General features: G+C 41.6%; 1 protein-coding gene across 6 annotated transcripts in view; it reads right to left on the bottom strand.

Annotated features, from left to right (window-relative positions):
• The window catches only part of ADGRL3 (adhesion G protein-coupled receptor L3), a 518,947-nt gene extending 496,690 nt beyond the window's left edge, over positions 1–22,257 (bottom strand). For 5 of the 6 annotated variants that reach the window (XM_065689683.1, XM_065689621.1, XM_065689651.1 and 2 more), the window contains exons 1-2: positions 21,718–22,082; positions 21,127–21,272 (exon numbers count right to left, since the gene is read on the bottom strand). The gene's annotated coding sequence lies outside the window, so the exon portion shown is untranslated. Of the gene's footprint in view, positions 1–21,126; positions 21,273–21,717; positions 22,083–22,230 lie in introns of those variants that run through there. The other variant, XM_065689629.1, reaches the window with a different exon arrangement.
• Between the last annotated feature and the right edge of the window lie 3,540 nt (positions 22,258–25,797).

Here is a 25,797-nt window from a genome sequence, read left to right as displayed (position 1 = left end):
CTGAATAGATAAGGACCCTCTTGAATCTGGAAGTCTTCTCTACCCCTTTCTGGAAAGGCGGGTGCTCCACAAGCAGGTATTTCTGTTTGTTCTGCAGCTTTGTCTTTCTCCCCAGTTATTTTCAGCCAACAGACAAACATTAGGTTCAGGTTTTGAGGGTACTTTGTTAAACTTTGAATGGGGACTTTATAAGCTGTTCCATTCTGGATAAATACATTTGCATTTCCTGGTGAAGTAGGAGATGGAGGTGCTGAAATAATTCTGCCTTCACCCAGCCTTGACTCCAGAAGCATTGTGAAGGGTAGGTCAGGAGCTCCTGGAAGTCCACTCAAGTTCCAAAAGCATCAAACTCAGACGCTGTCATAGAAAGTCAATGGAACAGGGCCAAGTACCACCGCAACACATCAAGAGAGTCAGTACACACCCCATGCAGTTTATTGACTCTTCCTGGTCTTTACCTGAGGTAGGATTATGAAGTTATCAGAGAATCAGACAGACTAGTCTAGTTTCCAAGGAAATTGAAGAAAACTTGTAGTAACTGGAGTTTTTTACTAGATGAAAAGAAGCGATCCAGCAGAATCCCAACAGGAACAGCCACCTTTTAACAGTCATGTCTATGTGCCAGAAGGATGTCTATTAGCTAAACATGAGGCACAGGAAGCCACCTCAAAAAAAAAAACAAAAAACTTGTCTTAGTAGGGCTATAATCCTACCACCTTCCAAAATACAGAAACAATTCCACCGAATAGAAAAAGCCCATGAGCAACAGCAGCTTCCAAGCCAGCACAGGGACAGAAGTAGAATAAGGTTCTTCACTCATTTAACATGCTACTGTTTAAAATTTATTTAAAATAGTCTGCATTTATTGTTTTACTGTAGTATAATAGACAAAAATCCCAAACAACAAACAAACAATTCTTTGATTTGTTTATAACAGCTAATATCTTTAAGGAAATCACAAGTCGAGGTTACTGACTTTTTAACAACGCTAATACAACAATGCTCTTTTATCATAACTTGTCAAGGTTTCTTTCCTTCACCTTCTCAGCTATATCCCTTGTGATTGCCATCTTACTTGCACATTAAAATTTCCACTCTGGGGAAGCCTTACACCGTAATATATCTCTGGCTAATAATACACTGCAGCCAGTTATAAATTAGTCATGTTGATAAAAGGTCTAACAAAGTTACCGGTATCATTCTGTAAGGCACAAGCAATATTACCAAGTCTGATTTAAACAGAATAGGCAATTCAATCAAGCAAAATGTGACAGAGCTTTCCAACTGCAAAAGAATCTTAAATCATTAATGAAACTAAGAATTTAATGTATGCAAATTAAATTATATATGCATATTTCAATGGGCTAAAAGTTTACATGCATACTTTACTCAGGAATCTGTCCTGTGATACAATTACAAAGAAATGGTGACAATTCAGATATTTTATTACTTTGAACTGTAAAGCATTCATAAAATTTATGCTCACTTTAAAAGGTACAAAAATCCATCAATTAAAGCCAGACTTCAGATGACATAAATAGACCACAGCCATGTTAAAGGTACTATCAGCATCATCTCAATACATCTTTTGAGGATCAGGTCTCACTAGTCTCCACTTGTAGAAAAACAACAACAAAACAAAACCTGAGCTTATGAAAACCTGGGCACCAGCATTCACAGAATTTGAAGAAAATAATTCGAGACCTCTCCTCCTCTGATAATCAAATTTGGTAACAGCTTCAAAAATTACAAGGGCATGACACAGGGCACACTGACATGCACAATCATCTTTCCTGGCAAAACTCTGTGTAAGGTAGGAAAGGAATATGTGATAAAATATTTATCCTACTGATTACGTTCTAAGAAAAAGTTACAATCCAATTGCAGAGGATATGACATTTCATGCCTACTAAACATCTCTTAAAATTTAGTATGTTGAAACTCTTCCCTGTTTAGTAAAGCAGGCTAAAGAAACATCCTCCTCCTCCCCCCAGCAAATGTCAAGGATTATTTTACTTCTGAAATCTAACCCAATATTTCCTGCTATAAGCCATTTACTAGAAAGACATGAAAATCCAGGCAGTCAATGGGCCTTTTAGGAAACTAATTTATTTTTTTCCTCCAGCACAAAGAATTGCTCTATTATATTGATAAAAATACACACATTGCCACAGTGAAAGCATCCATTGAAGCTCAGGGAGTAAATGAGAAACAAGATGTCATTTTCCAGTCCGAGGTAGAATTTACTAATTTACTAGCAGCCCTTTCCCCTCCCCCCCCTCCCCCAATAGATTAACAGCACTCCCAGTAATCACAGCAAAGTACCAAAGCAGACATTCCCAACATGCAGAACCACTTACAGTTAAGGCAGAAATGGTGCCCTCAGAGCCACAACACACCAACTTCACCAGCTGCACTACACCACCAACTTCTGCCAAGATGCTGAGCCCTATGCATTTGAGGTGGAAATCTGTTTTAGGTTCAAACCCAGCAAAGCCTATGCTCAGTTATACAAGAGAGGATTTAAGTCCTATTAGTGCGTCTGCATAACGCTTTATTGAATTAAGACTTTGCCTGTTTACACCTCCCCTGTTATCTTTTTCTCTCTCAGCAATCACTAAATCACATAGGATCTAATGACCTAATTAAAATATTTCTTAATGTTCATAGCATTTGTGATGCCAGCTTTCAACACAACTAATGGAAAATGAAGATTAATACTGGTAATTCTCATACTCCTTTTAAGATTTTGTTTTCAAACAAACGAGTAAAAATAGGAAAAATAAGCACTGTAAGAAAAGAGCAAGCACATATGCCATTCCAGAACAGCATTAAACACTATTCACAAGAATGCATAAGCTATAAAGGCCAAATATTAAAAACATGCAAAGTATTCTAGCAGTATGAATCTTAGGGACCGCACATACTCAGGCTTCAGCTTTAAAAAAACAGCCACCTGTAGAAAAAGCTATCAAAATACTACCTTACCAGTCTAGAGAAATTGGACTGCTGTCTTGCTAGGATACAATTCATGAAGCGCATCCTCTAATGTTTCATCTGTACACATGTTCTGTACACAAGTTTGATTTTTTGCTGCAACTGTCTTTTCACAATATGCATGCTAGCCAGTCCTCATGCTCCATTTTTACTAATGGAGCTTCAAATTTACATACTTTCTTTAAAAAAAAAACAAAACAAAACAAAAAAAAACACCAGTACTACAGAAATCAGAGCAGCTCCAAGAACAGCTTGTATTAACAGCTGCTACAAAAAAAAAAAAAAAAAGGAACAAAAACCTATATTAAAATATTTCAGATTCTCACAACAAGAGACTAGCAAATTTTCAGAAAACCAGAATGATATTCAGAAAGAAAACAAGTGCTTGGACTTGTCTAATCAAGTGTGTCCTTTCTATTCAAGTGTGTCCTTCAGTAGGAAAGGCAGGACATAATGCAACGCCTCAGTGCTATTCAAACTCAATCATCTCTTTCTTATGGAGGCAGATGCTAAAGCTGTATTGACCAGAGTCCCTACATCTAACCATAAACCTAGTTTTCTCCAATAAAAGACGACTTCAAATTTGCAAATATTAGGAAAATTAATGAAAAAGAGATTCAACTAAGATATCATTAAAATACCATGCTTAAATCCCTTGGTCCCTGGTTCTGTCTACAAGTGTTGCCCTGGAGAGGAACAGAGACAGATTTTGAACTCACACTTAGAAACTTTACAAAGTTATAACCTTCACAGTGCTTAAAGGAGGTTTTATGCAAATTAATTTTATTCAAAACTAACACACGTGACCTCATGATCTAAAGAAATTTTCAGGAACAGGTCTGTGCTAAACCACTTCACTTGCCCACTGTACTAGGTGATAATGCTGACCTGACAATAAGATGTCTGAAGCACTGGTAGATCCCCAGCAATTGGAACAAATCAACAGGACTATGCTGTAAAGAGACACAAACAATAAAAAATGCCCTAAATTTGAGCAGGACCATTGTAATAAACATAAGACTATGGAAGGCACGATTATGCTTCATACTCAATGACTTGATGCAAAATTACCAAGTCCGAGGGCTACCAGATAACTTTGAAGAGAGAACATTCTTAGTATTCTGAATCAGAATTGGTCATCTTCAGTAAAAGCAGCTAAAATTTTCAAGTAATATTATCTTTTTTTTTTTTTTAGTCAATGAGTCACACAAAGTCCTTCATTGGATCTAACCCCATGTGGCTTCCCTTCGATTTTTTTAATTTGATCTGACAATTATGACTGCAAAGCACAAATTGAATTTTTAAGCCACACTGAAGTAAACACAGCAACATCTGCTTTGCTTTCATTGTTCATTTAAAACTTACTCAGAACAATAGAAATTTTAAATGTTCCTTCATCATTAGCTGACATTCTGTATTCAAATACTTCTATCAGCTCTCTTTTTTATTTATAGAAAGTAACATATGCCATTTTACATCCAGACTAAAGAACAAAGAAATCTTCCCTTAGTCCTCTAATGAGGGCAAAATCATCCAAATAACAGCATCACAGAAACGATAGCAGCTGTTAAAAAAAAAAAGAACAAACCAATAAGAAAACAGATCAACCACCACTGTGTTACTACTATAGTACAGTCCTAAAAATCTCCAACTCCATCCAATTCAAAAAGAAGGGCTGTTCAAGGATTCAGTCACCTGCTTAAAAAATTGAAAGCAACAGTGCAGAGAAGAAATCAGCACCAAATAATTAGGAACAAGGTGACTGAATTTAGTGCTACGTATTTGCAATATTGATGGATTTGGGCATATGCGATGCATATATAGCTCTGTTTCTAAGATGCAAGATGCAGTTTGCTCTCGTGCCTTTCTCCAAAGTTGTGTGCAAGTTGTAAAATGAGTTTGCATCATGACGAGGTTCAATTCTGTTTGGTTTTATTGGCATATATTAGAAACAGTGAAAAGAAAAAGAACAGAACACACTTTGCTTAGCAAGTTCCTACATACATATACACACATATATCTGTATGTATATACTCATATACATATGTACATATTCCTACAAACACACACATATACATGTGTAATATATATATATGCAATGTTCAGTGTTCCTTAGAGCAAGAGATATAGCCAAGACACCAGGGACTAACTTCCAGAGCACCTATGACTGGAAACAGGAATGTTGGGAGAGCAACCAACACCCAAGAGAATACCTCATACACATTTTGAGCAGCTCTGCACTACCCATTCCACCCTGCAGCTTGTGCTGCTACCATGCAGCTACACAAAAATCAGCTGTAAACCAGCCAGGACACCAGTCCCAGGCAAAAACAATACAGCAACAGCTACAAACCCAATGCAGATTTTTAAAATTAGTGCTCCATTTCCCAGCCTGGTTCCCCATACAGCCACAGAAACAGATGGCAAAATGAAAGGGCTTGATTTGAGGGTAGAGGGGAAGAAGCCAAAACTTGCACTGGAGCTCGCATTCCAAACTGCAGCTCTCAACTCAAGAAAGCAGGGTAGAAATTGGATTTTTTTTCCTTTTTATTTTTTTATTCCTTTCTCCTTTTTCAGCCTTAGGAGACTAATAGGACACTATATTCATCGGACTTGGCTTCATTTGCTAAACCCTTAGCCAGGGACCAGGAGCTTAGGGCTGCAGCTTGGGAATCTCCCCTCTGACCAACTGGCACAGCATCCCAGGTCACATACCGAATGGATGCCTTTCCATATGACTCGAAGCAGACACTTCTCCCAGTATCTGCCTTTTCAGCAGCTTCACACAGTTTTATGTTTCAGTCCTTGAAAGAAAATAGGAGAGTAGTGGTGTAATTGCTCAGGTTTGCAGGTTACTACATGTTCCTGGGGAAAAAAAGCCACAGAGTTACAAAAGAACACAATGGGAGTCCCACTCTCAACATTCAGGACTGCACAAAAACTAACAGGAGGGAATCACTCATATTCCACCACACTTGTATTTATTTTTGTGATATTTAAGGTACATGCCTTATACCAATTCAACTCTTGACAGTCTTTTTTTGAGTGAGAGCTCCTCCTGGGCATTACCTTTGTGAAGACCAGGACCATTTCAATTCCTCTCCACCTCCTGCTGGATCAGCTTTGTGGCACCAGGTACCAGCTTATCACAGAGATTCAAATTTAAATAGGAAACACACTGCAAGCCAAGGAGAGTAATTTCCTGCGGTGGGATTCACCCCTCCACCTTGAGGTATCTGCAATGTAAATGTCTCTGAGCTTGTTGCCTTTGACTTCCTTTATAGTCAGTGGAGAGAAATAAGCTTTTTAGGGTGCAATTCATCTGACCTATTTCAAATGTCTACACGAGAGGGAAAGGAATCATGCCTCAGAAGTGCCTGCCTCTTTCCACTAGCCAGAAGACCAGTTTAAACGATCAGTTTGCATACAGACACCTCTGTTCAGCCAGATAAAGTAAACCTACCTTAGACTTCTTAAAAACCAAAAACACACCCAAAAGAACCCACAAAATCAAAACACCACAAAAGCCACACACACAAATACCACAGCAAAACTGGGTGCAGAATAAAATTATAAAAATACCAATTAGCTAAACAAACAAGCCAGAACAATGCCTGCTTCCAGTGCACCACACTTCAGCAGTGCAATAAAAGCTTCCTAATGAGCCTGTAAAACCATTCGAAGCTTATCCATTAGCAGCCTACAACAGCAACCAGCCAGGCAATCACCAAATGTGGCTCTGTGGATACTCTGCAGTCAGCATGGGGACTGAAGGAAGTCCAGCAGACAGACCATGTGGCACAAGGGGACTACACCATGCCACACTTGTGCAACGTGAATTCAATACTTCTGCTGGTGGTACCTGCAGGCAATGGCCCTGTTAACCATATGAAGTGATAACCTGCAAGTTATTACTTATAGGTAAAGTGACAAGACAGAGCACTTTCCAAAGAAACTTCAGTTTCTCACGTATTTTAGCAATATTATAAGTTGCCACTAAATTACTTCTCAAATGCATCTCCAAACTGAACAAAGCAGATTTTTGCAAGCCTCTTCAAGTAGGTTCGGTTTTTACATTTCTAGAAAAATTCTTATCTGAGCTAATGTGCAGCAAAATTCAAGTCCACAACATTCGGCTCTCAATTAGTGGCTATTTTTAATTAGCTACGAACACTATATCCAAACATTGTATCAGCAGCAACTGGCCTGAATCAACACACAGCTTTTGAGGAAAACAAACAAAGCAAGCTCACACAAGAAAACCTTTGCTGGCCTCCATCCAAGCATGCAAATGAAGGGACATTTCCATATCACTTCAAAGATCTCAGAGCATTGGCTGAAGCCGAATTAGTAAGGGAAAGTCACCTTACAGACACCTTCTTCTAAGTTTAAAGTGAAAACTGACTCTTCACTACACACGTATCTGACAAGAGCAGTACAGAGACAAGAAGAAAATCATACCACTATGAAAAACAAGGAAATGTATTTTTCATTGGCCTGATATCCTAAAATGCAAATAAGATGAGAACCAATGTGCAAGGTGGTGAGAAAAGGCAAAAGGGAAGGAAAAAAAAAGTCCCCTCCATAAACTCGATGGAGGCAACCACGTGGCTACCTGGTCATGCTCCTCTATAGGCATATGCCAGCATCTTTTTTGCTACATGTAACACCAGCAACTATAGCTGAAAACCACAGCACAAACATTGCAAGGCAACATCAAGATGTCTCAATATGATTAACTTGTGCCTCAAACCAGGTCATCCCAAATGATGAAGTTTCTTGCCAGCTTCTGAAATCTCAGTCCTGACACCTCAGGCCTGCATTAAACAAAGCAGTACCTCAGCTATTATTTTATCTCGCCCTTTTGATCAAAGATGTCCTCTTGTTTAATTTAAATGTTTTTCTCCATATTACAATATCATCAGTAGATACACATCAATCATCTTTACGTATCCTGGGTGTCTGACGTAGTAAGTCTGGAAATGAAGGTGGAGAAACTGTAAGAAAATAGAGTAGGCACCTGACTTGGAAAAGGATGGGGTAGCCAGGCATCAGCCCCTGATCTGCTGGAAGGGAAGACACTTGTCAGGGCACAAACAGATCCTCATTCCATAATTACACAGCAACCTTTGAACCTTATTACTGCACACACACACGCAAGTTTAACTGCATGGTTTTGATTAGTCCCTTACTCCCTAACAAAAATCAGGCATCTTAGGCAAAATCAGGCAAAAATTCCAGTGGTAGAAAGTACACCCACATAAATGTCTATTGCCAAGTGGAACAATTAGGATGCACTGTAGCAAGACTCCCTGTGCCGCTTCCAGCATGAGCACTATCCCCTTCTCATAGGTTTTGTGTAACGCATGGCTGGTTAGGTTCCCATGAGTCCTAGGGTGATGTTGTAAGGAGGAACTTTACCTTTCTGATAGTATTTGCATAGCATTAGCTTTTGCCACTGAGACAGATGTGGTACCTTCAGCAGGAACTGAAACTCCAAAAACCATACAAATGCACAGACTCCTCAAGTTCTGCACAGGTGACTTCCAGACAGGTAAATGGGACTATAAAATACCTCTTGGTACAGGAGTAACGCCGCTCCTTTGCCACGGGCCGCCATGTCTCTCAGGAAGTGATGCATCAGTGATGCCTTCATAGCATGGACCAACCCAACCAGCACACCCACCATGTGCAGCAAATGTTTTGTTGTTTTGCGTTTTTGTTATTTTGCATTTTTTGTTGTTGTTTTGGTGTTTTGCTTTTTAATTAAAAACATTGGCTTAGCTTTAGGAGTAACAAGATATCAGTAAGAGATGGCACCTCCCTCTTTAAACAGCCACCCTAGAAATCTATCTGTGATGGATTTTTCTTATTTTAGAGCCCCATGAAGAGTTTGCAATTAGATGAAATGCTATAGCTCTGCAGCATTTACATATGAAAAGAAAGAAGAAAAAAAATAGACCAGGTTACCATTACCAGTTCAGAAAAAAATTACCAAACTCAGCTCAGAAAGCTCTGTGTATGGAGCTACTTAGACCTTCTACTTTTGTAGAAGAGTAGCTGTCAAGTAGACTTCAGTCCAGTGAATTTGCCATCTTCATTTTCCTGACCAGCTTGTAGTTTAAGCAGATCATAATGGGACCACTACCTTTTTTAGCAGGCTATACTTTCATGTGCAAGTTTCATTAGCATAAAGGACTATTTTAAAATGTTTGTTGTTGTCTGAGGCTTCTTTAAAGGCTGGATTATTACCTCATTTCCATGCAGGTACCCATATGAGACATAACCTGACTGAGGACATCACTGAGCTCACACCAGGGCCAAGTACGCCTTTCATTCTCACACAACTGACAAAGGGGTTACAAATGTGGCTGCCCTTGCCCCAGCTCTTCCTCACTGCCTACCAGCATTCCAGAGGGATGATTTCATGGCAGGCAGCTTCACCAGCCTCAGCACCAAACCAGCCCTGGGGACACCACCTAGAATGATCATGCTTGACAGTCTTCGACCCATGCCTCTGAGTTTGTTATCTCTGCTACAAGACAACTCCTAATCAGCTGCAGATCTATGGAAAGCACCTTAAAATATGCCTGTAAGCTACATGTTTACAGGCTGTACACCACTTACATAAATCACCTTGCAAACAGAAACTATCCCTCAAGCCCAGGAAAGCACCATGGCAAAATGTACAGGGCTACCAGAGACATGAATTTTGGTACTTTACATCCAGCTTCATGAACCTGTGTTTGGCATCTGGTGGGATTAGCTGTGCACCAGGAAAGAAAAATATATCTGTAATTAAAAGTTATCAAAAAGTCTTGAAAGCTGTACCACTTCTGACAAAAAATACCACATTAACTAAAGAGCAAAGATGATGAACAGCCGGAGCATCATATGCTGGAGAACTTCTAAGTTGGCACCTCAGCACATCATTAAGGCATGAAGCTCACATCTCCTAACATCTGTAAGGGAAGGTTTTGGTTTTACCTCTAAAAGGAGAAAGCACTTAATCACCATCTAACCTGATGTAAAGACAGCTGCTATACAATGCAGGAGAGCAGTGGGGTGGATGGGGATTGATCAAAACACAATTTTACATCAGAGGCACTCTGGGACTCCTTTTATGCAAAAGCAAACTTTCTATATAAAAACGTCCCTTTTGCACGGGAAGACTAAACTGCTCAGAAAATTCACATCTCTTACCCTCAGAGATCACCACAGTATATTCTTGTAAGTCCACTACTGGGGGGAAAAAAAAAAAACCAACCAAAAAAAATATTTCCAGGTATTCATGCTCCTTCTCAGCTGCATGTTGGGAAAAGCAAGGTGTGTAATCATGTGTCAACAGCTGAAAATCTTGTGCGGCCCACACATTCAATTAAATCTTATCCCTGTGAGCTGTATGGAAAACAATACTGAAGTTGACTGTTTTGCTGGAAAAACAGATATATTCCATTGCATCTCTGATAATGCTTAAAAACTGAAAGCCCCATTTAGGTAATTTTTTCCCTGATGGAGGGTCCCATAGTAGCTGTGCCTAATAAGTACTGTCTTTCCAATGAAAAAGAAAAAAAGAAGAGGAGAATATTTGCCTACAGTTCACATTCTGTCATCACTGGACACAACAGAAGCCTTCCTTATGCATAGACTAGACTTATTCCCTTAGTCTCACTGACTTGATGGGACTATTATAAACCAAAGAACTACTTAAGAACATCAGCACTGACCCCACAAGTCAATTACCAATCCTTCTCTGGTTTGTCATTTGTGAATGTTTGTGGGATTTTGTTTCTTCCTGACAGAAATTTAAGCATCTTTAAAGCTCTAGCTAAAAGATAAGATTATCAATACAGAGCTAGATACGTATATGCATCACTTGATATGCCAAACAACATGCCAACAGGGATGTGCTGAAGTGTGCAAAGCTTGGCTCAGAGATAAGTCTTGAGATAACTGGGGCCCGATTCTGCAATATATGATAATATCCCTTCGTATATATCATATTCTCACTCCTATGTATTTGTGTTATCTTCTCACACTGCAACTCCCTACACCAAAAAAATAAAAAAGCTCCAATCCCCAAAACACATTGCACAGCTATCTCACTGTCACATCTATTATTCAAGAAAGGTTTCATTGAATAAATGTCTGTACAGAGGCTCTAAACAAATTTCATTTCTGAACACCACTGTCTGTAGCCCAGTGCGCCATTTTGCCAAGATAAGATCACACATTTAATCAAACGCTTCAAAAAAGAAATACACACCGAGTTTGCTTAATAACGTCAAATAATAAAAGTGCAGCACTGCCAGCATACTAATTTTTAGTGCTCTTTCTTCTTTGAGGGTTGTCTCAATAGTCAAGGTCAACCGCACATGGGATTTCTTCTAATTAGGCCTTCTGGTAAAGACTAAACCTGCTTACTCTCACCACTCAGCCATAGTTTTCCTTAAAATGAAGACATCTCTCTCATTTTAAATTAAATCACTGCAGTATCCCACACAAGTGTGACAGACAAAACCACGTAATTCTGCTAATTCAATAGAGAACGTAAATGAAAGACAACAAAACCCATACCTCTGTGGTCAACAAGGAATCACCCGCACAAATGTCCATGGCATAAAAGGAAAAGTGATTTACAGAGAAAAAAAAACAAACATGACTGTCTCCTTGGTGCTTGGCAATAGCTCCTACTGCAGCCCAGCAGAACTATTTGATTAGAAATTAGGAGTAGACTTGGCACACCTAGGTCAAAATACACTTTGCCATTTGTTTTATTGCAGTAGTAACAGGAGAAAGCAGCTCAAAAAAAAAAACAACAAACAACACAAAAAAAAACCCAAACAAACAAACAAAAAACCACAACTGCATTATGTTACTACAGCTGCAAAATACATTTATATTACTACAGACCAGACTTCCATGATGTTCTTCACTAACTTACCTATTACTTTGGCTATAAATTTTTATTTATTTATTTATTTAATTTGCAGCTTTACAACAATGACTACTGCTGGAATAGGCTTTGCCCCCAAATTACACGAACTTGGGAGGAACCCTGGACCCTTGCTGTGCTCAAGTCCACAGCTTGAAAAGGGTCAAACAAAAGGTGGCATCCCAACCCTTACAGCCTGGCCCATGGGTTATGCTGATCTGCCCTTCACTCTTGTGGGAAGAGAGAGCAGTCAAGCGTAAAGGCATTGAAGACGACAACCCCCCATCTGCTGTTCCCAAAGCTGGAAGATACAAACAGCAAGACAGCGCTTAGATACATTTCCCACCAAATCCTGTTCTACCTGCCACAAACATCCCTAACAGACACTGCAGAGGCCCAAATTCTCCCCTTGAATGGAAAGACTGTAACTTCTCAGTTTAGGCTGACACAAACAACTCCTTAAGTCTACTGGCCAACTTTGTTCTACAGGTGCTTGAGTTTTACGCAACAACTCAGCCCCACTGAAAACACAGGCTGCTCAGGTGGGTATATGTTCATGAGCTTAATGATATGTACCTGTATTTCTCATCAAAAGAAGGACACTTGCAGAGGTATAATTTCCTTGCTGTATTTTAGCATTCCTTTGGAAAACCGTCAATGTTATACGGCGAAGTGCTCCCCACTCCCGCAAGCGAAACTGCATCACACCGTCTTTGGCAACAAGACTTGTTCAGAATTGGTGACCTACTTAAGGAGATCTATAAAGTACATTATGATTGTAATTGTGGATTGCTTGTCAAAAGGTCAAAAGTTATCTCTCTATGCAGCATAATCCCTTTATTTCAAATACCTATCAGGATGAGTTTTACACAAGGAGACACACATCATTTTGGAGTTATACCAGATAAAGCAGCAATTGCAATATTACTGTCCTTCTTAAAAACGAGATAATCCAAAATGACATTTTCTCAAAGAAGTCTGTGCAAATTGCAAGTGTGGGAGTTGCAAGTGCAGTAGTCACATCATAATTTCCCTCAGAAGGAAGTGGGATATATACACCACATTTCCAAATGATTAGAGGCCTTGATTGCAATATCCTAAATCCAAAGAAATAACATTTTAGATCACACACACAGTTCCAACAAAGTTGAGCTCAGTTGCAGTGTCCAATATAGCAGTCTGTGGTGTGCTGGAAACAAGAACGGCTGTTCTCTGGATATTACATCTACTACAGGACTGCAGACCAGTTTTCTGTACCTCCAGATAGCCTTAATATAAAAAGTGATCCAGGACAGTATCCAAAAGACTTTTGTTACTGTGGAGGAAAGGGGCATGGGGGTACGGAACACAAATGACAAAAAAAAAAAAAACAAAAAAAAAAAAACAAAACAAACAAACCCCAAAAATGCAAAAGAACACAAAGACAAAAGTGGCCAATACGGATTCACATTATATAGCAGACATTTCTTGATACAAAACCTGAGGCATACATTTTGATGGGAAAAAAAAAAGGCACAAAAAAAAAAAATCCAACAAAACCCTGTCCCCTTTCAAGTGTGTGATGGGAATTAGCACCATTTTGAAATTATGATGTGTCAGTCAGTAACACATACACAAGGGCAGCATGAAAGAAAAGGAGCTAACATGACCCCTGAAATTCCCCTCGACTCTCTCCAGAGGTGAAACCTATTCAAAGGGATACCACGATAAGTGCTTTTTTTTTTTCTGCTCTTTCCTCCAGCAGTCAAGCAAAAAAAAAAAAAAAAAAAAAAAAAGGAGAAATAAGAAAGAAGGGGGAAAAGTGAAAGGAAAAAAAAGAAGAAAAAAGGTGGGAAAAAAGGAAAAAAGAAAGGAAAAAAGAAGAAAAAAGGAAAAGAAATAAAAATAAAGGAAAAATAAAAAATAAAAGAAAGGAAAAAAGAAGGAAAAGAAAAAAACAAAAAACACAGCTATTGAAAATCCCTTTACAGAGTCAGCTGTCACTGGAATGCATTTGAGTATTCAGGGTACCCACCCATGCAGAACATCAAAAACTGGGCTTGGGTCCCTCCCTTATTCTCACAAGCTTAAAGCCAAGACTTGGTTTATGACACAGCACTGAATGGCAAGGCAGCGCAGTGCCTCTGCAGGACTTGTAAACAGCAAGACTCACCGATCAAACAGAACCGCGGTGTTGCTGCTGCTTAATACTTCCCTTTTCTTCTGGTGTCCTCCCAACACAACACACGCGTATGTTAAAAACAAACAAACAACAAAAACCCCAAACAAACAAAAAACCCCGACAGTTAACAGCTTGGCAGCTCATTCACCATCTAAGACCAGTCCAAAGTTAGCTAGCATACTTAGCTCTAACATACCCCTAGTCCTTGCTTGAAGGAAAATGCTGACATCCCCAAGAAAGCCCCAAACAGCAATTCTGCAACACAATGACACTTCTCTTCTGCACTGGTAGGGCAGTGAAAACAAAATTTCATTATCAGCAACTTCACAATGGGAACAGGCTCCTACAACAAATAACGAAGGATCAACTCTGATAAAATGTGAGGTAGCTCATTATATCTGAAAATGTAACTTTTATTTTGGTGTCAGACTACTACATGAGCAGTAGGTCAGTTAAAATTTTAAAACTCCAGGCTCATGCACAAGTATTTTGTTGATACTGTTCATCACTGCACCTACATGTCAAGAACTCAAAAAAGAATCAGAAAAATCAATTGGGAGAGTTTTTCCAGCAACAAAAATAAAAATAATCTGTACATCAGCAGCATCATTTCATAAAACCTATGTATGTGCACACACAGAGATGCACATACATGTGTTTTGGGTATAGGTGCAACTCTTAGATACACCTTTTCCACTTTGTTTAACCAAAAAAAAAAAAAATCAGATCTGCATTTTTTCCCCAAATCTTGATATTTATAAGTCTATATATGTGTCTGTAATAAATATAATAAATGGATGAGCTAAGACTCCATTGCTCAGAATGTTTCTATCCCTCTAATTTTAAACAGTGCCTATTCATGCAATGTCCTCACCTCTGTAACTGCATTTTTGGTTCCCACAGTGTGGGAAAGGGGCTTATTGTAAAAACTCATATACATTGTATGCAATGTCTGTTACAAGCAAACTACTTGCTGTTGGTATAAAACCACTCAGAGTCTTATCTGAAACTGCCAGGTTAAAACCAGACCTCTTTTCAGAACAGTGCTGTTCAGCGCTGACACCTTTGCACAGGATTTTATAGTACGGCAATTCGTGATTACATTTTGAGCACCACTTCTACAGAAGTGCAGAGTCTTATTTCACTTCATTTTAACTTTGCATTGTTGTAAAATAACATTCATGTTGATCCTTTGTATTTATGATATTACCCTGTATGTTTTAGAAATGCATAACTCCGCCGCAAAGTTCAAAATTGATGACCTTACCTGGTATAAATCAATGCAACTGCAATCAAGTCAGCAAAGCCATTACAATTAATAGTAGCAAAGCTATGATCCAACCTACTAGAAATATTGTGCAAAATATTTCAAAGCTGTTCCCTGTCAGCTATCCACTGCAATGAATCGCAGTTGTGCTTCAGACTGCTGAAGCAGTTACACTTGTAACCACTGAAATAATTCCTGTGTAATTACTCACATGTTGACTAAGGTGCTTTAAAAAAATTAAAAATCCTGGTAGTGTGAGGCCATATATCAATGGATGCTGTGTAAAAGTTTATTACTATGAGGCATTTAAATGAAATATATAACTTCATATTGCCTAATTAGGACAGATTCCAAACTCTGCTTTCTTTAGAATTGGTATCTATCTCATGATTCTTGAAACTGAAGCGGGTAAGTCTCAAATGGAAGTGTCTTGATTTTAATTTTTGACTGTTTTCATAAGCAGATTTTAGAAGTTTTTTTGTTTTTTTGTTTGTTTTTTTTTTTTTTTTGTTTTTTTTTTTTTTACAGATTTCAAGACTTCACCGGCATACATAGCTTTGTTCAACCTGAAATGTCACTTCCGGCAAAGACATAACAACACAATCAGCAGAAGCATGACGCTGAAGTGGGGGAATGTTTCTGAAACGAAAAGATACCACACCTGAGATTCCGAAGCATCTTTTAAGAAGAGATCACATCTGAGATTCTTGAGCATCTTCCCCTCACAGGGAAGCCAAGAGAAGTGCCCCATTGACTACATCAGGAATCCCACTGCAAACTCATTGATACCTCCCTTGGATGGGAGTAGGCCTGAAGAAGCAGAGATTAAAAGTGTAAAAAGGGAAGAAAAAAGCCATTTAAAAAATGGTTTGGTCCTCATTTCTCTGCCAGAGTAAACCAGATGTTTCAGATAGGCTAGGAAAAAATCCTACATTGAGCACTGCTTAGTAAGTAAAACCGTGGGCCAGAACACAATTAAAATAAAGCCTTTATTGCCTGAAAGGACTAGCTACCTTGCTATAGATACAGATGCTTGTTGCAATAACTGGCAAACGCAAAATCAGAAGGCTCTCTGAAAAGACTGATCAAGTAAGTTACAGTGTTGAACACTCAGCTTGCACGCAGGAGACACACGCATTTCGGACTATGCTGTAGAGATTATCTAACGAGGAATGTAAAGCAAGCATTACACCACAAACTCAGAGGCTAAAAACAGGCAATGTGATAACGTCTTAGATAGAATCACATCACAGGTTTGAGTAGGAGGTGGTTTCCTTGCCATTAAAGTAGCCAAGAATTAAAAGCAGATGCTTGAAAGCAAACTCCTCCTTCTACTTCAGCAGCCTTCTCTGGGAGCTTCCACCCCTTCAGGCACCAGGATGAGATCAAGAAGTGCTGGAGCATCTCAGCACCTTCAAAACTAAGGACATATTCACACACATCTCAATAAGGGATTAAAGACCATGACATTAAGTGATGGTGTGGATCGTGACAAAGATTTGCCAAGGCAGACATGATTCTGGGAGATGACGCAGTCACAGGTCAGCATGCAACGCTGCCTTGCCTGGGACAGTTACATTCCTACAAATACCCCAGGGCAGAGTGAACTATTACAAATTACACATTTGCTAGCTCTCCATCCTAGCTATCCACAGATAAACAGCACAAACTGAAGTGTGCATGTACACTCAAAATTTGGTATCATGGTGCATCTCTAGTATTCACATCCTAGCAGGAGGACATCTATTGAACAAGAAAGGGACCAGCAGGAATCAACTGCAAGTCCGCATGAACTACAGAAAACATCTCTTTAATACTCCAATGCTCACCAAGTATATCTCACCCCAATAAGCAGCCTATCATCAAATGTGGCAGGAAAACACTTTTATTTTGCAGGGCTCTCCTGGTGTCTCAGTATTGTCCCAAGCAATATATCAATATTGTCATGCCTACTTTTAGATCACGAATGCTCCAAAATAATAATTTAGTTGTTCTTCCAAGCATCTCATGATATACAAGAATGCTCTAAGGAGTATGAAGTTCTGTCAAAATCACTCCAAACACAGTCATAGGCTTCTTCCACATCCACCACATAACATAATGAAAAAAACCCAGAACTTAAGTATAGGAAGCCTTGTGCCCATCCTCCATATTTTAGCTTTCCCCTGATCCATTCTTGCTCCCTGAATTCCATCTCTTTCATCAATCTTCAGCCCATCCTTTACAGCATGTCATGCATGAAGTAGTTTCCTAGTCAATCTACACCAGTCTCAACACTATTAGTATTAAAATCTGTAATAATAAATCACCCATTCCCACAGCTTCTCCACTTACAATGACTTCACTCTCCCGTGTGCATCTCATTTACTGGTGTTGATGATGCATACGCTCATGCTCTGAATGTGAAAACCCTGATGGCAGCATCACACCCTCCAACTGACTGTTGACCAAAGCTAAAGGTCATGCATATTCCTCTCCAGTCCTGGAGGACCATTTGGTCTACCTGCCTCTTAATATTTATTTGTTTGTTTGTTTTTATAACAGCCCTGCAGTACTAGGCATCACACAGGCATCCAGCTCATCCGCCAGCCAGCTCAATGTGTGTTCACCTACAAACCTGCTTGCATTTCTCTCCCAGCCAGCACAGGGCACTGGCTTCATTTTCACACCAGCAGACAGGGCAATTTGTTTTCTGCTGCAGGAAGAAAAAGTCTTTTCTGCAGTTAACACCAGGATAGGCAAGCTGAGCACCTCCACCACATCACAGTCCCCAAGGCATCCCAACCTGTGGGACACGCGGCTGAGCACCAGCTGCAGCAAACAAAGGAGGGGAATGAACTCAGGGAGGAATTTCCTAGGCTGACACAAGCTGCTCCACTGTCCCTGGAAGGCACCAAGAAACCAAAAACCAGCTCCTATTTTTGTCAAACAAACCATCGAGGCAAAGACTTGCTAGCCTTAAACTTAATAAATACCATTAAAATCTCATTGCCCCACAAAGTAGGAGTAGGTGTTCTCACTGTCATCAATCTGCAGTGCCATTTAGCTTGCTCTGGAATTAAATGCAAAATTAAACATAACCTCCCCTTACAGGCCCCAGAAGAAACGAGAGAAGTCATATTTTATTGAATAATAAAAATCATACAGAACTCACAGGCTGACACTAGCTTTATAGATACTTCAGTCTTTTGGAAACAGACACATCAGAGAACTGTATCCACTTTATGTTTTGCTAGCATGTAACAAGACAACAGTCACTTCTTAGTAAACCAAGCCTAAAAAGGGAAAAAGTACTCTTGAGGGGCTGGAAAACGAGCAGCCGCAACCACAACAAGGGGACTGAGAGCAGTTGTTTTACCTTTAGGAAAAAAAAAAAATAAAATACAGTTTTACAGTGGAGCCCCAACCTGAACTTTGTTACCCAACATTAGCACAGGTGAGCAGATTTTCTCCCTTCCTAGTCTGGTATTCTTAAGTGACAACTGCAGAGTTTTTGACAGCTGCCCATTTTAACCTGCAACACCTGGTTTACCCCCATAAAAAACTCAATGGAAGGATTTTTCCTAATGAATGCACAGTAGAAGCTTGTTCATATCTCAAACCCCTGGCAATGATGATAAATGAGCTCTACATAGCACATGCTACTACTCCATACCAAGCAGGAAGCACTGGCTGCGCTCTTTAAGAGATGGCATTCCACAACAAAAATGGAATACATTTATTTTTTTACTCCATCAAAGATTTGGAGGGAAAGGGGAAGGGAGGGAAGGTGGGGTGACAGCTTTGAAAATCCAATGCTCTGGAATAATCACTCAGTGCTGTAATACAGAAAAAAAACCTGCAACCAGCAGACTACCTATCTGCCTTATATCCAGACACAGATGGCATTTTCACCCTTTTTAATTTCTGCATCTCATCTTCCTCCTAAGCAGCTAGCTGCCTGGAACCAGGACTGGGGGAGTGGAAATACTAATACCCCCTAATGAGTGATCTAAATACAATACAAGGAAAGTAAATACAATAGACATGGGCTGGTTTGGCTGAAGCGATGGATGTTACAGTGACAGACAACAATCCATTGCTTTTCACGGTATACAAGTTGTTTTAACTACCGCAGAGAAGAATCACATGCCTACCTGGAAAAGGGAGAGAAAAAGAGGCTAATTTCCTATGTTGCTACCCCTCTCACAAAACTAAACATCTGCCTGCCTATAGGGGAAAGGGGGAGGGGGGGGGCTATGTTGTTTCTGTGGACAACCCTAGACACCCGGTTGCTGATCAAACTCAGCCCTTTAAGGCAATTCCCCAGATACCCAAGGCACTGTACCTACATCTTCATTAGCAATAAAGGGCACCAGCTTGAGGTAGACTGTAGACTGGGAAACAGAAAAGGACTGTTTTCTACCTCATGGCAGGGAGCAATCATCAGCCTAACAACCATATTTCCAAGTTAAACAGTCAAAAGATGATTGTGAGGGGAACAAACATAAATAATTAACCAAGCAAATAAACCAAGAGGTTGGGGGGGAGGGGGGGGAAGGCATTAAAAAAAAAAAAAAAGGGCAATTTTCTTACTCCAGCCATAAACACCAGCCTTCTTGCTCAAAAATCCTTCTGATGAATGCCAGCCCTATGCTGTCGGAGCCGGCAATGCAATCGCACAGTCAGGAGGTGGGAAGCGCTGAACATCTCTAGCAATGTATCTACCTGTACCGTACATTTCGCTCTCTGGCTTCAAGAGAAACAGAAGCTTGCACCTACCTGTAAACCAGGGCTATTGGTCTGGATACAGACTTCTACCTTACCACCCCATATCCACACCTCCCATCCCGAGTTCAGCAACATCTCCATCCATGCCCCCTGCTCACTCACTGCCTCCTGCTATCCAGGAAAACAAGCATTTACCTCTCGAGGCTCCCTTCAGCAATTAAATAGAAATGTAGATCCACGAAGGGGCGAGAGACACATGAAACTCTGAAATTTCTCAGTGTAACACTAGCAAATCCACCGGTCCAACGTGGTGCCTTTCATAAAGAAACAGAAGGAAGAAGAAGAAGAAGAAAACCTACCAGATCTCCTCCATCTACCCACTGTCTTCACCACCCTAGTTGTCCACGGCCAAATCCAGCTGGAGCCTACAAGGCATTTCTTAACTAGAAGCACACCCCATGTCCTCACTGTCTTCCCAGCATCCAGACCCAGAGAGATGCTCCCCCGTTACCTGAAGAATCCAGCCCCCCCGAAGGCAAAACTATCCTTATTATGAAATAATTCAATCCAAGCGTGCACCCAGGGCAGCTGGCATCCTTCAGCCCAATGCAACCAGGCAAGGGTGCAACTGACGGCCAGGCAATGGCTGGTGAGCATCCATCCGCTGGCTGGTTAGTTACCTTTAGTCACCTCCGGCTCCTGAGAGGCAAGTCTCCATCAGTTCCTCAACAACCTGCAGCAGGGAGCTGCTGCCACAATCCAGCCATTAAAACCAGGGGTGGGGGTAGGAAGCAGACCCGACCACAGTACCAAAGCCCCCAACCAGGAGAAAAAAGAGGGAATGCGAAGCAAGGAACGTCTCTCAAGGAAGGAAGAAAAAAAAAAAAAAAAAAAGAAAAGGAAGAGGAGAAAGTCTCTCCTTTTCTGCCGTGTTCTTCTGCTACACAGGCTTCCCCCCGGAGGACGGAGGGTGTGTGGAGATGGGGGGAGGCGATCGCTCTCTTCTCTCCCCCGTCGCCGCCGACCCTTCTGGACCAAAGCCCCGCTCCAATTTACCTCCTCCAGGTGGGCAACTTCAGAGCAAGGTGATGTCTCCAGGGCCGGCACCACCGGCCAGGCGATTCGTATGCGGCAGAATCATTGCCTCTGCTTTTTTTGCTGCTGCTGCTGCTGCTGCTGCCGCTGCTGGAGAAGAACAGCCGCTGCCGAAGAGACCACCGAAAAAAAAAAAAAATAAAAAAAAAAAAAAGGGAGAGAAATCTTCCACCATCCCCCTTTTTCTGCTCCCCCTCCAGCACCAGCCGCTCTTTGCATCCGCTCCCCTGCCCGCGGCCCCTCGCTCCACCGGTGCTGGGGGACACAAAGGCGCCCGCGCAAACGGAGGCGGGTGGTCCTCAGCCCCCCGTGTTCCGCCGACACCCCAGATCTTTCCTCCTCTTCCTCCTCCTCCTCCTTCTCCCGCTGCGGAGACCGCCAGCCCCGGCGCGGCTCGGCGCGGACAGGCGGGCGGGGGGCGGCTCCGCCGGCGCGCCCCGCGCGGTGCCTAACGGGCACGGGGGGGGCCCATGGCCGCGGGCGGGCGGCCCCGCCGGCACGGCTCGGTTCAGCTCTGCACAGCGCACGCACACACACGCACCGCACACGTACAGACACGGACAGTGTGCTCCGAGGCGGCGGGACCCGCAGCACCAGCGTCCCCCGCAGGGCTGGGCCGGCAGCGGGAGTGGGGGCCCGGGGAGGAGGAGGAGGAGGAGGAGGAGGAGGCAGCGGCGGGAAGCTCAGCGATGCTGCCCTGCCCGGAGGCGGCTGCACGGAGCCGGGCGGGCGACGAGCCGAGGGGCGGGGGAGCGGCGAGGGCCCGGATCTGAGTTGCGCGGACGCGGGCTCCACCTAGCAGCCAGACGGCCGGTACGGCACGGCTCCTGCCACCGGGGGCTACCACCGGGGGCTACCACCGGGGGCTACCACCGGGGGCTACCGCTGCGCTGCCCCGCGTGTCCGCACTGCACCCTCTTTCCGCAACCTGTCTGCTACCCCTGCACCTCCTTCCAAAAGTATCTGCCATCGCCCAGTTGGCCACTCTACCCATTGCTCCCCTCCCAGACAGCCAATCGTAGTCTGCCTACCAGGCATGGAACCATTCCACACTAGATTCCGTACCTCCTGATTGGCCGTTTAGACTTTTGTCCGCATCCAAACAGTCAATCGCAGCCTGTCTTTCCAGCAAAGAACCATCACCTGCTGATTTCCCCACCTCCCAATTGACTGCTCTGCCTATTGCTCTGCCTATTGCCCCCCCTCCACCCCCCCTCCACCCTGAAAGCCAATCAGCCTGTCTTCCTGGCACAGAACCATTCCCTACCTTCTAACTGGCCACTCAGCCTTTTGTCCCCAGCCAAGCAGTCAATCATAGAATCATAGAATAGTTTGGGTTGGAAAAGACCTGCAAAGGTCATCTAGTCCAAACCCCCTTCAAAGAGCAGGGACATCTTCAACTAGATCAGGTTGCTCAGAATCACATCCTTGTCTTGAATGTCACCAGGGGTGGCACATCCACTGCCTCTCTGGGCAACCTCTGCCAGTGTTGTACCACTCTCACTGTAAAATATTTATTCCTCACATCCAGCCTGATCTTCCCCCTTTTAGTTTAACACCATTGCCCCTCATTCTATCGAGGGGTAGAACAGGCCTTGCTAAAAAGTCTCTCCCCAGCTTTCTTATAGGCCGCTTTTAAGTACTGAAAGGCTGCAATAAGGTCTTCCTGGAGTCTCCATCAGGCTGAACAATACCAACTCTCTTTAGCCTTTCCTCACAGGAGAGTTGTTCCAGCCCTCGGATCACTTTTGTGGCACTCAGCAGCCTACCTGCTGATCACAGACCCTCTCCCTGCTCAGGGCAGCCCCACAGCAAACTGGTGCCAGGGGAATGCACTCTGACCCCGCCTTAGGGCCCCCAGGAGGTAGAATACACAAATCCCCTGATCTCTGGAGAAAAAAGAACACCCAGGTCAGAGGACAAGAAGTCTACCTTTGTATTAAGGTTTGATATCTTAAATGCTCACAAGGGACCTCTGGAAATAATGGTGCTTGACTGGAACATGGGATCACATTATACCTTTGGTTTTAGTTTTGGAGAGAAGGACCCAAACCAACCAAACTGTTTTAACAAAAAAGGACAAAAAATAACCCAAAAAGTTTTCTAATTGCCTAAGTGCTGACACATACAACACACCATACCTTAAACCAGTAACCCAGCCTACCTGGGGGAACGCTGCTGCACTCCTGGCTTTAAACATAAGAAAACTGTAGCCAAGAGAGCTGGAAGGGCCCAAATGACACCACCCAGTCCACCCCAATAGAAGACCCACTCCATTTATTATCCTGACCACCCATTTCTTTAACAAGCCCTTGAGGATATCCAAAGACAGACCTTACAAGACCATCCAGTTCAGTGGGATAAAGGAATTAATTAATCTTGTTTGTTAAGTCGGACCATGAGTCAGGAAGATGCTGACATGTGTTCCCAGCTGCATCAATAGTTAGACAGGCATAGAAATGTGTATTTTAGGTTAAGAACTGCTATTCTGGATGCATTGATGTGCTGTGGAAAATTAAGACCAATAAACATAAATGCTGTTTTCTCAATAATAAAATCATGGCCTATCTCACTGGCACTGCAAAAATAAAGGAATAATGTCAACTGTGGTGACATTTTGAGGGAGTGGAGTGGAAATCTAAAAGTTATAACAGATCAATTTTTGTTTCCAGTACACATCTGCAAAGTCAGGTTAGAGAACACCTGGCTTTTCCCACAAGACTGCAGAATACCCCCAAAAGCCCTAGTGAATGATGCACAGCCTTTTATAAATGTTTACTTTCAGAAAAAGCATGTTTTAAAGCAATTAAATAGTCATTGTGTTTGGGGCCTCACATTTGGCTTACCAAAGTCATCCTCCCCAGTGGGAAAAGCCCTGAGAGAATCTACCACTCCATCCTTGGGAAGGTCCTTTTCTGTAACAGCCCTTTTTTTAGGGGCAACATGGAGAAAAAGAAATAACAAAGAAACCACCAAACCCACCCAAATCTTTAATACTTCCTCTGCTGGGATGCTCAGAGATATGACATTTTCCAAGATACAATTATATCTCTGATGATATTAACCATACATGCTCTGGGAATGAAACAAAGCCCTACAAGTTGAAATTAGATTTGCTATATATCTTTAAGCTCTATTTTAATGCAGAGGTGAGAATGAAATCAACGTTTAGTCAGTGACTGGGGAAAAGACAGAGTACCACCAGGCTTAAAGTGTGGTAGTTTGTTTGTTTTGGTTTGTTTGTTTTCTCTTACGGCATTACATATAATGAAGATGATAAAACCAATCAGTTCTGGGGGTAGGCAAGGAAGAGCTCCAGAAGACCACTGAAGTGGCACAATCATTGCTCATTAAAATAGTGTCTCAGGATTAATACTGCAAGCCAGCCCAGAAAAAGTTAGAGACAGAAAAGTTGCATTAGGTCTTGTAGTTGTGGTCTCTAGAGACAACAGCAAGATCATTCCCCAGAGGCGATTTTCCCAGTACTTATCTAACAAAACTTGAAAGGTGTCCAGGGCTGAGGTTTCCACCAATTCCCTTGAGTCATTACTCCCCAGTCTCATATATTTCACTGTTTGGAAGATCTTCCTGCTGTTCAGCTTACATTTTTCCGTTTCTTAATTTCATACTATTACTTGCGGTTATGGCCCCAATTAATCAAAGTACTTCAATGAATGTTTAAATTTAGGGATGTGCTTAAGCTCCATTGAAATCACACGCATGTGTTTTGCAGGGCAGATGGATATGCGCATGTGTTTAAGCACTGTGCTGAATTAGGACCATGCATCATCCAAAATAATTATCCTCCTCTTACATATTTTTAACTCATTGTCCTTCCGTTGCTTAATTATTTATTAGATAAGCTATATATTTAATCTGCTTAATCTCTCATTGTGTATCAGTCTTTCCAAGAGTCTGATAGGTTTTGGTTTTTTTCAGATCTGAATTCCCTCGAATTCTTTCATGTTTTGTAAGGATAGGTAATGAGGTGTTGCAAGTTAATGCCATATCCCAGGTGTGATTACATAAAAAATAGTTATTCCCTGCAGTCAAAAGATATAACTTACTTGCACAAGCAACTCCAAAGTGCATCGATTTGTTGTGCTTATCTATCATTTTGTAAGACTCTCTATAATCTACTCCTATTCTTTTCCATATCCATCACCTTGGCATTCAGGTTTTTTTTGCTTGCAGAGGCTGTTGGCCCTTCGGCCTTCAAATTCAGTGCAGTGTTTTACACCGGAAAACCTGTAACAGAACCTAATTGCAGCCTTAAATGTTTCCAGAATGTTTTCCCCTATGTAAAAAAAAAAAAAAAAACAAAAAACCAAAGAACACCAAACCCAGACTATTTCAAGTTGTATTATTTAGACATGTTTACCCAGTATTCTGGGTTCCAAATCATCTTCTTATTCAGGAGGATGCCACACAGACCACCTTGGCACCGCATCGTTTTCTGATCATTATTCCATTATCCCCCAGGTAGATGCAGAGCTTTATTGATTATTTCATTAATTTACAATGAATTAAAAATAGGTTTAGTGAACTGTATTTGCTTGTGATTCTGACTCTTTTCTATTTTTCCTTTTCCTTCCCCCCTTCTTTTTCTGAAGATCCGTGTCCTATATTCTC

The sequence above is a fragment of the Lathamus discolor genome, chromosome 1 (assembly GCF_037157495.1).
Source record: "Lathamus discolor isolate bLatDis1 chromosome 1, bLatDis1.hap1, whole genome shotgun sequence".
Classification (NCBI taxonomy): domain Eukaryota; kingdom Metazoa; phylum Chordata; class Aves; order Psittaciformes; family Psittacidae; genus Lathamus; species Lathamus discolor.
The sequence above is the reverse complement of the archived record's forward strand: the minus strand, read 5'-3'. Positions and strand labels throughout refer to the sequence as shown.